This window comes from Otolemur garnettii, unplaced genomic scaffold, assembly GCF_000181295.1.
Source record: "Otolemur garnettii isolate 467f Iridium unplaced genomic scaffold, OtoGar3 scaffold00157, whole genome shotgun sequence".
Lineage (NCBI taxonomy): Eukaryota > Metazoa > Chordata > Mammalia > Primates > Galagidae > Otolemur > Otolemur garnettii.
Genome location: NW_003852552.1, coordinates 4,081,986 through 4,093,050, shown reverse-complemented (window position 1 = coordinate 4,093,050; position 11,065 = coordinate 4,081,986). Strand labels below are relative to the sequence as shown.

Sequence of the window (11,065 nt, the reverse complement as noted above, 5' to 3'; positions counted from 1 at the left end):
CTGAAGATGTCAACAAATGGAAAAACATACCGTGCTTATGCCTGGGAAGATTCAATATGGTTAAAATGTCTATAATACCCAAAGCAATCTACAGATTTAATGCAGTCCCCATTAAAGCACCTCTATCATACTTCAAAGATCTGGATAAACTAGTACTTCATTTTATATTGAAAAAGAAAAAACCTGGAATAGCTAAGACATTTCTCAGAAATAAAAACAAATCAGGTGGAATCACACCACCAGACTTCAGACTATACTATAAATCTATAGTGATAAAAACAGCATGGTATCAGCAGTTTTTTATTCTTCAGAGATGGGAATCTCACTTATGCTCAGGGTGGTCTCCAATTCAGAAGCTCAAACAATCAAACTGATTCAGTCTACCAAATTGTCCAGGTTACAGGCATGAAGCACCACCTCTGACCAAAAAGATTATTTGAAAACTATCCCAAATTGAAGGTCTGGAATGGTGCCTCACACCTGTAATCCTCATGCTCTCAGAGGCTGAAGTGGGTGGTCCAAAGTAACTGGCCACTGTTGAGGGTCACTTGGACTTCCAGATGCTCAGGAGGCTGAGGCAATAGGATCTGTTGAGCCCAGAAGTTTGAGATTGCAGTTAGCTATGATGATGTCATGGCACTCTACCCAGGGGGAAGGTGTCCAATTCTGTCTCAAGGAAAAAGAAAATGACTACCTTGATAGGTTGGAACAATGTGTCTTCCATGTAAATTCGTGGCAGCCTGTGTGTGAGCAGGGAGATAGGGTTGACTGTCTCTGAAGTATTCACACGACCAGGGTACTTCTTATGTTGTAAGCCTTTTGAACACCTCAAGTTTTGGATAACATTGTCAACTTGCTTCATTGAAAAAAGTAGTTCACTCTTTGTAAGTTTACAATTCTGTGTTTCTTAGTATAGTCACACAATTCTACAGCTATCATCACAATCTAATTTTAGAACTTTTCATCTCCCCTCCCACAAAGAATGTCAATATGTACTAGCACTCACTTTCATCTTCTCATCACCCTTTTCTACCTGCCCCCTATTCCTTGTAGACAATTGGCTTTGTCTTCATGTTTTCTTCTGAGTTCAGTTATACTCTTTCTGATATTTTGTAACTGGTCTAGTTCCCTTATCATAATGATGTTATGGTTCATTCCTATTTTAAGATAAATGTTCACTTCATTCCTTTTGATTGTTGAAAAATATCCCATGGTGTGTATATGGCCCAAGAAATATATCCAATCATCTGAAAATGCCACTAGTAATACTGAAGACATTCCCTTCTCATCTAAGATTTTTTTAAATTCAACATTTTAATTTTGATATAAACTATGTAAATACTTTTAAGAAAGTATTTAAGACATTTCACTGTACAACGTATAAAAATGTTATCTGAGGCAGTGCCTGTGGCTCAGTGGGAAGGCACTAGCCTCATATAGTGAGGGTCACAGGTTCAAAAATGGCCCCGGCCAAACTGCAGCAAAAAAAAATATCCAGGCACTGTGGCAGGTGCCTATAGTCCCAGCTACTCCAGAGACTGAGGCAAGAGAATAGCCTAGGCCCAGGGGGTAGAGGTTGCTGTGAGCTGTGATGCTGTAACACTCTACTGAGGGCAATAAAGTGAGACTCTGTCTCTAAAAAAAAAAAAAAAAGAAAAGAAAAGAAAGAAAGAAAGAAAAAGAAATTATCTCAAAATCTTGATACAATAAACTGTAAATAACTCACAAAATTTATTTACACTCATAATTGCATGCTAAATGATTTTATAATTTGTATTTACAAACCCCCTCCACAATAAAAATTTTTTATTCTGGATTAGTCATTCACTTTTGTGATATTTGGTATAATGTTCAAACACACTTCATATACTCTGACCTCCTGTCCTTAAACCACTCACGAAATAAATAAATACTATAGATTACTTGTAGGCTTGCTTGATCTTCTATTTACTTCAAGATGAAATATTAAAACAGTGAAAAATTAACAATCTGTAACTGTAACTCAGACAATTATATTAACATTGTTCAAGTACCACTGCATAAAACTGAAATGAATAGTGTGAATTAGCAAACTAACTAACAGGCTGGTTATGTCCCATCACTCTCATTGTCTTCTATTATTATGTCTTCTTCCTTTACATCTCTTTGGGATGAGAAGGACAGAGGATGGATGGCAGGCAGTTCGCTCCCACTATTCTGACTCTAAGGAAGATAGTAGGTTTCAGATTCAGAGGTTTGAGTGGGGTTACCCTGAGCCTCCTCTGCATGCTGTCCTCCATCAAGTCCTTCATCTCCACTGTCAGTGTCTATCATTTCATGTTCCCTGTCAGTCAATGTTTCCATTTTCAATCTTCCAAAGTGTCACTTCAGAGGAAGCCTGCCAATATCTTGGATAAAAGCAATCTGAGCTTGATTTCTCATTGGAATGGTTAGCATTTCAAGGTAAGATAATAGCTGAGTATGAAGGCATAAAGTTGGCAGGCAGAAGTCAGAAAAATGTGCTTTTGGTGCCAAGAAATTTTCTGATACTTTTTATTTATTAGAAACAACTGGGGTTGGAGGCGGAACAAGATGGCAGAGGGAATGTATCTCTGGATCAACTCTCCTCATGGTTTCAGGTGAGAGTGGGGGTGCTGGATCCTTCCCTGCATGGAATGTTGCCATAGACAGGCAACGTAGGTTGTGCAGCAAAGAGGATTGCTGGACTGGAATTGTGACCCAGAGCTGTGGTATCCACCAGAGAAAACTCAGTGCTGCAGCTGAAGTGGCGTTAGCTGAACCAATGGCCTGTGGCCTGAGACATAACCAACCTACCCATCCCCCACAGAGGACAGCTGTTCCCAATCAGTGGAGAGTTTGGGTGTTTTGCAGAGAGTGTTGTGAGGCCTGGACTCCTGTGCCAAATTTGGAAACCAGAAGGGGTAGCCATTTGGACCCTGTTTGGAGAGTCAGGGGTCTAGGTGTCCAGACAGAAAAGCGAGGGGAGGAGGCACTGGAGGACTTATTCACACTGAGCGACTGCTGCCACTCTGCACATTCCTGGTCACCCCCACGAGGCCCCTGGAGAACTGATTTGACCCAAGCACCTCCCCAAATGGCTACTACCATTCTGCGCGCAGTGCCCAGAGGACTGATTTGACCTGTGAGACTGCTGCTGCTCTATGCATTCAGCCAGTTAGGAAGCAGACATATTGTGAAACTCCAAAAATGGCATCTGCAAAGCACAACTTCCTACAGACCAGTTGCTGAGAGTGCATTCAGCAGTCTAATAGAGTTGGGTTTTTTCTTTTTCTTTTACTTTTCCTTTTTTCCTTTTCTTTTTTCTTTTTTATCATTTTATGATTACCATTTTTTTGGTTTTGTTTTTGTTAGTATGTTACTTTTTTGTCTGTTTGTTTACTTGTTTCTGATTATCTGTGCATTTGTGTACTTGTGTGTCTGGTAATATTTTTGTCTGTTTATTTGTTCATTTGGGGTCAATGTGTTTTGTAATATGCTAAATCTCTGGGTTGGCTATTTTCCCTAACCCCAATTGTCACATTGAACACGAATATGGGAGAACAGTGGATGAGGGCAGGAGGGAGCTAGTTTTCAACAAAAACTCCAGTCCAGAGAAGAGATAATGGCCAGAAAGAAACCAATGAAGCTGAAGGAGGACATCTGAGCTGAAAGAAGAGACAGATAAATGCACGTCTTCCCGCACCCTGTGCTCACCCCCTCCACCACTGTGGCAGGGAGCTTCCCCTCTGCTGCCACCACTCTTGCTAGGCACCGGGTGACCAGGGACCTGCTGCTTGCTTGCTTCAGCTCCATGCTCCCCCAGTGGCATACAACTTCCCCCCTGCTCCCGCAATGCTCTCTGGGCACTGGGCAGCCAGAGACCTGCTATCTGCTTGCTTGAGCCCCACACTCCCCCAGTGGTAGGCAGATTCCCCACCACTCCAGCCTCCCTCACCCCACACTGGCTGACCAGAGAATTGTCATCTGTATAGTTGAGCCCCGTGCTCCCCCGGTGACAGGTGGATGCCCTGCTGCTTCCGTTATTCTGTCAGGGTGTTGGGCAACCAGAGACCTGCTGCTTGCTTGCTTGAGACCCACATTCCCCTGGTGAAAGGTAGATTCCCTGCTGTTCCCACCACCCTTGCAGGGCCCAGGTTGCCGAAGAATTGCGAGAGAATGGTCAGTTGAGAGGGATCCATACTAGAGCAGCAGTACCCTGAGGCGAAGAGCAGCAGACACAACAGTGGGAACAATAAAGCTCACATCCCTGAGGCTTTTCTGGACAGACACCACCAATCTCTCTGGACAGCCAGAGGAAATTGGCATTTTTATCCAGTGGCAGCCACTGGAGGAATGGTTCTAGGATGGACTCCAAACCGTGTAAATCCAGCATGGAGTGGAATCAGCAAAAAAACTCAGACAACATGAATAACCAGACTATATCAACTCCCACAAGGAAAAATGGGGCAGATGCAATTAAAGACCCCATCGATAAACAGATGGCTGAGATGTCAGAAATCGAGTTCAGAATGTGGAAAGCAAATAAGATTAACAGAATGGAAGAAAGGAGGGAATTAGAAAGTCAAGAAATTATTTAAAAGATGTGTCAAGAAATTATTCAAAAGATGTCTCATGAATTCAACAATTTCAAAGATAAAATGACCAAAGATTTTGAAACACTGAGGCAAGAGGTTGCAACCCTCAAAGATCTGAAAAATATGGTAGAATCCCTTGGTAACAGAATGGAGCAGGCAGAAGAAAGGATCTCTGACATTGAAAACAAAGCTTCTGAAAGTGCCCAAACACACAAGGATGAAAAAAAATGGAGAGAAGAAATGGAACACTCTCTCAGACAGCTCTAGAATAATTATAAGAAAACTAATATTCACTATGTAGGATTCCTTGAAGGCAACTCAGTGGCTTCACAAAGCACAGAGGCTCTACTTCATGAAAGTATAAAAGAGAACTTTCTAGACATGCCAATAGTTTATGAAATTCAGATAACAGACAGTCTCAGAACCCCAGCACAACTCAACCTGAACAAGACATCGCCCTGGCACATCATAATTAACTTCACTAAAGTTAATATGAAAGAGAAAATTCTGAAAGGAGCTAGACTTAAGAAAACTATAACCTACAGGGGAAGAATATTGGAATGACTGCGAATCTCTCTGCTGAAACCTTTCAGGGCAGAAGAGGGTGGTCATCGACTTTTAACCTCCTAAAACTAAATAACTTTCAACCCAGGATCCTGTATCCAGCTAAACTGAGTTTCATTTATGATGGAGAAATTAAATACTTTAATGACATTCACATGTTGAAGAAATTTGCTATGACTAAATCAGCCCTCCAGGATATTCTCAGACCTATCCTCCATAACGACCAGTGCAATCCTCCACCACATAAGTAGACTCACACAGAAAATTTTAATCAAATTCCAATCTCCACAGTGGCAAAAGGATTAAAGATGCCACTGGACTTTTGAAAAACTCAATATCCAAAATTATACGAGGTTTATCAATATTCTCAATCAATGTGAATGGCCTAAATTGCCCTCTAAAGAGGCACAGACTGGCTGACTGGATACAAATACTCAGGCCAAATATCTGCTGCATACAAGAATCCCATCTTACCTTAAAAGACAAATATAGATTCAGAGTGAAGGGGTGGTCATCTATATTCCAGGCAAATGGAAAGCATAAAAAAGCAAGTGTTGCAATTTTATTCACAGATACAATAGGCTTTAAACCAACTAAAGTAAGCAGGGATAAAGATGGACACTTTATATTTGTAAAGGGTAATATTCAATACCATGAGATTTCAATCATAAATATTTATGCACCCAACCAAAATGCACCTCAGTTTATAAGGGATACTCTAATAAGCATGAGCAACTTGATTTCTCCCAGCTCCATCATAGTCAGAGATTTTAATACTCCTTTGGCAGTGTTGGATAGATCCTCCAACAAGAAGCTTAGCAAAGACATTTTGGATTTAAACTTAACCATTCAGCACTTTGATTTAATGGACACCTACAGAACATTTCATCCTAACCAAACTGAATACACATTTTTCTCACCAGCCCATGGAACATACTACAAAATAGACCACATTTTAGGTCACAAGTCTAAGCTCAGCAAATTTAAAAGAATAGAAATTATTCCTTACATCTTCTCAAACCAACATGGAATAAAATTTGAACTGATTAAAAACAGGAATCTGCAGATTCATACAAAAACATGGAAGCTAAATAAAATTATGCTGAATGATAGGTGGGTCAGAGATGATATCAAGATGGAAATTACCAAATTTTTGGAACCATATGATAATGAAGATACGAGTTACCGAAACTCTGAGATACTGCAAAGGCAGTCCTAAGAGGGAAATATATAGCACTGCAAGCCTTCCTCAAGAAAACTAAAAGAGAGGAAGTTAACAACTTAATGGTACATCTCAAGCAACTGGAAAAGGAAGAAGACTCCAATCCCAAACCCAGCAGAAGAAAAGAAATAACCAAAATTAGAGAATTAAATGAAATTGAAAACAAAAGAATTATACAACAGATCAATGCATCAAAAAGTTGGTTCTTTGAAAAGGTCAATAAGACAGACCTTTGGCCAACCTAACCAAGAAAAAAAAAAAGAGTAAAATCTCTAATTTCATCAATCAGAAATGGTAAAGATGAAATAACAACAGACCCCTTAGAAATTCAAACAATCCTTAATGAATATTACAAGAAACTTTATTCTCAGAAATAAGATAATCTGAAGGAAATTGACCAATACTGGGGACCATGCCACCTTCCAAGATTCAGCCAGAAGGAAGTGGAAATACTGAACAAGCCTATATCAAGTTTTGAAATAGCATCAACTATACAACATCTCCCTAAAAAGAAAATCCTGGGGCCAGATGGCTTCACGTCAGAATTCTACTAAACCTTTAAAAAGGAAGTAATACCTATACTACTTAACGTTTTCCAAGATATGGAAAAAGACGAAATACCAACACATTCTATGAAGCAAACAGCACCTTGATCCCCAAACCAGGAAAAGACCGAACAAAGAAAGAAAATTATAGACCACGAACATTAATGAATATTGATGCAAAAATATTCAACAAGATCCTAACAGAATCCAGGAACACATCAAACAAATTATACACCACGACCAAGTGGGTTTCACCCCAGGATCTGAAGGCAGGTTCAACATATGTAAATCTACAAATGTAATTCACCACATAAACAAATTAAAAAACAAAGACCATATGATTCTTTCAATTGATACAGAAAAACTTTTGATAATATCCAGCATCCTTTCATGATCAGAACACTTAAGAAAATTGGCATAAAAGGTACATTTCTCAAAATGAATGAGGACATCTACAGCAAACCCACAGCCAATATCATACTGAATGGAGTTAAAATGAAACCATTTCACTCAGATCAGATACTAGGCAAAGTTTTCTATTGTCCCCATTGCTCTTTAACATTGTAATGGAAGTTTTAGCCATCACAATTAGGGAAGAAAACGCAATCAAGGGTATCCATATAGGATCAGAAGAGATTAAACTTTCACTCTTCACAGATGACATGATTGTATACCTGGAAAATACCAGGGATTCTACTACAAAACTCTTAGAAGTGATCAAAGAATATAGCAGTGTCTAGGGTTACAAAATCAACACTCATAAATAGGTAGCCTTTACATATGCTAATAACAGTAAAACTTAAAAAATAGTCAAGAACTCTATTCCATTTACAGTAGAGCCAAAGAAGATGAAATATCTGGGAGTTTACCTAACAAAGGATGTGAAAGACCTTTATAAAAAAAACTATGAAACTCTAAGAAAAGAAATAGCTGAAAATGTTAGAAATGGTATGGAAAAACATACCATTCTCATGACTGGGAAGAATCAACATTGATAAAATATCCATACTACCCAAAGCAATATATAATTTTAATGCAATCCCAATTAAAGTTCCATTGTCATATTTTAAAGATTTGAAAAAATAATACTTCATTACATATGGAATCAGAAAAAAACCTTGAATAGCCAAGACATTACTCAGAAATAAAATCAAAGGAGGAGGAATCACGAACGCTACCAGACATCAGACAATACTATAAATTGATAGTGATCAAAACAGCATGGTATTGTCACAAAAATAGGGACATAGATGTATGGAATAGAATAGAGAACCAAGAGATGAACCCAGCTACTTACTGTTATCTGATCTTTGACAAGCCAATTAAAAATATCTAGTGGGAAAAAGATTCCCTATTTAACAAATGGTGCTGGGAGAACTGGCTGGTGACCTGCAGAAGACTGAAACTGGATCCACTGGATCCACCTTTCACCACTAACAAAGATTCACTCTCACTGGATTAAAGATTTAAACTTAAGACATGAAACTATAAAAGTACTAAAAGAAAGTATAAGGAAAACACTTGACGAAATTGGCCTGGGTGAAAATTTTATGAAGAGGACCCCCCAGGTAATTGAAGCAACATCAAAAATACACTACTGAGACCTCATCAAACTCAAAAGCTTCTGAACAGCCAAGAAAACAGTAAGTAAAGCAAGTAGACAGCCCTCAGAATGGGAGAAGATATTTTCTGGTTATGTCTCCAACAAAGGTTTAATAACCAGAATCCACAGAGAATGCAAATGTATTAGCAAGAAGAGAACAAGTGATCCCCTCTCAGGGTGGGCAAGGGACTTGAAGAGAATCTTCTCTGAGGAAGACAGGCACATGGCCTACAAATAAATGAAAAAAATGCTCACTGTCCTTAATCATCATAGAAATGCAAATCAAAAGTACTTTGAAATATCATCTAACACCAGGAAGATTGGCCCATATCACAAAGTCCCAAAATCACAGATGCCGGCGGGGTTGTGGAGAAAAGGGAACATTTCTACACTGCTGGTGGGATTGCAAACTAATGTGTTCCTTTTGGAAAGACATCTGGAGAACACTCAGAGAACTAAAAATAGACCTGACATTTGATCCTATAATTCCTCTACTAGGTATATATCCAGAAGACCAAAAATCACACTACAATAAAGATATTTGTATCAGAATGTTCATTGCAGCCCAATTCATATTTGCTAGGTCATGGAAGAAGCCCAAGAGCCCATCGATCCATGAATGGATCAATAAATTGTTGTATATGTACACCATGGAATACTATGCAGCCATCAAGAAAGATGGAGAATTTACCTCCTTCGTGTTTACATGGATGGAGCTGGAAACGATTCTTCTTAGCAAAGTATCCCAAGAATGGAAGAAAAAGTATCCAATGTACTCAGTCCTACTATGAAACCAATTTATAGCTTTTATAGGAAAGTTGTAACCCAATTTTAGCCCAGGAATATGGGAAGAGGGGAGAGGGAGGGGCGGGGAAGGAGGAGAGTGTGTGGAGGGAGGGACATTGGTGGGATCATGCCTATGATTCATCCTATAAGGGTACATGTGAATCTCTCTAAGTGTAGAATATAAATGTCTTAACACAATAACTAAGAAAAAGACATGAAGGCTATGTTAACCAGTTGGATGAAAGTATTTCAAACTGTATACAGAAACAGTACACTGTACCCCATGATAGTATTAATTTACACTGCTATAATTTAATAAAAAAATAAACACTGGGGTTTGTGAAAATGTCAAAAACTACATCCTGCAATTTGGCAATGAGCAAATCCTCGGGCTTTGATGAAATGTATCAGACCTCTTGTATATATACAAGAGGTATACAAGAGGTCTGTATTCCCTGAGTAAAGAGCATGTATTCCATTCACCACTGAGGATATCTTCAAAACTTAGAAATACAATGGCTCTCACAATATCATCAACGTCCATGAAGAAATCTACGGAATTTTGGTGAAGATATAACTTTCTTTTTTTTTTTTTTTTGAGACAGATTCTTACTTTGTTGCCCTCTGTAGAATGCTGAGGTTTCACAGTTCACAGCAACCTCCAGCTCCAAGGCTTAGGTGATTATCTTGCTTCAGCCTCCCGAGTAGTTGGGACTACAGATACCCACCACAATGCCTGACTACATTTTGGTGCAGTTTGGCTGGGGCCAGTTTTGAACCCACCATCCTAGTATAAAAGGTCGGCATCCTACTCACTAGTATACAGGGTTGGCGTCCTACTCACTGAGCCACAAGTGCCACCCAAAGTGAAGATAAAAATTACAAAACTCCTGGCATGTGTCACATTGCTATTACTTCCTCAGGTTGAATAAGTAAAGTATCCTGTTCACATTCAGATAAATGGGAAGGCAGCTGAGGTGAGCCTAATTCTGTTAAAGATACTCTTTTACAATATAAAAATTTCCCCAAAGCTCTGAAGAGAAACAGAGAAACATCTTTGCCACCAATAACTTGGACTTCTTGATTTTCAAAAACCATACCAGCCTCTATTAGGTATATATCCAGAAGACCAAAAATCACATTACAACAAAAACATTTGTACTAGAATGTTTATTGCAGCCCAATTCATAATTGCTAAATCATGGAAGAAGCCCAAGTGCCCATCCACCCACTAATGGATTAATAAAGTGTGGTATATGTACACCATGGAATACTATGCAGCCATAAAGCAAGATGGAGATTTTACCTCCTTCATGTTTACATGGATGGAGATGGAAAATATTTTTCTTGGGAGTCTTCAGATGGCTGGTGCACCAGTTCCCGAACATCCTGCTTCAATCATGGCTTGTGGTCTGGTCGCCAGCAACCTGAATCTCAAACCTGGGGAGTGCCTCAGAGTACAGGGAGAGGTGGCCCCTGAAGCCAAGAGCTTTGTGCTGAACCTGGGCAAAGACAGCAACAACCTGTGCCTGCATTTCAACCCCCGCTTTGATGCCCACGGGGATGCCAATACTATCGTGTGCAACAGCAAGGACGGCCGGGCCTGGGAGGCTGAGCAGTGGGAGGCTGCCTTTCCCTTCCAGCCTGGAAGTGTTGTGGAAGTGTGCATCAGCTTTGACCAGGCCGACCTGACTGTCAAGCTGCCAGATGGTTACACATTCAAGTTCCCTAACCGCCTCAACCTGGAGGC

The 11,065-nt window shown here is 39.6% G+C and overlaps 2 pseudogenes; one reads left to right on the top strand and one right to left on the bottom strand.

The window, feature by feature from the left end:
* Positions 1-2,088: 2,088 nt before the first annotated feature.
* On the bottom strand, positions 2,089-10,413 carry LOC100949389 (annotated as a pseudogene).
* A 302-nt stretch (positions 10,414-10,715) lies between these two features.
* Positions 10,716-11,065, top strand: part of LOC100949068 — an 8,198-nt pseudogene continuing 7,848 nt past the window's right edge.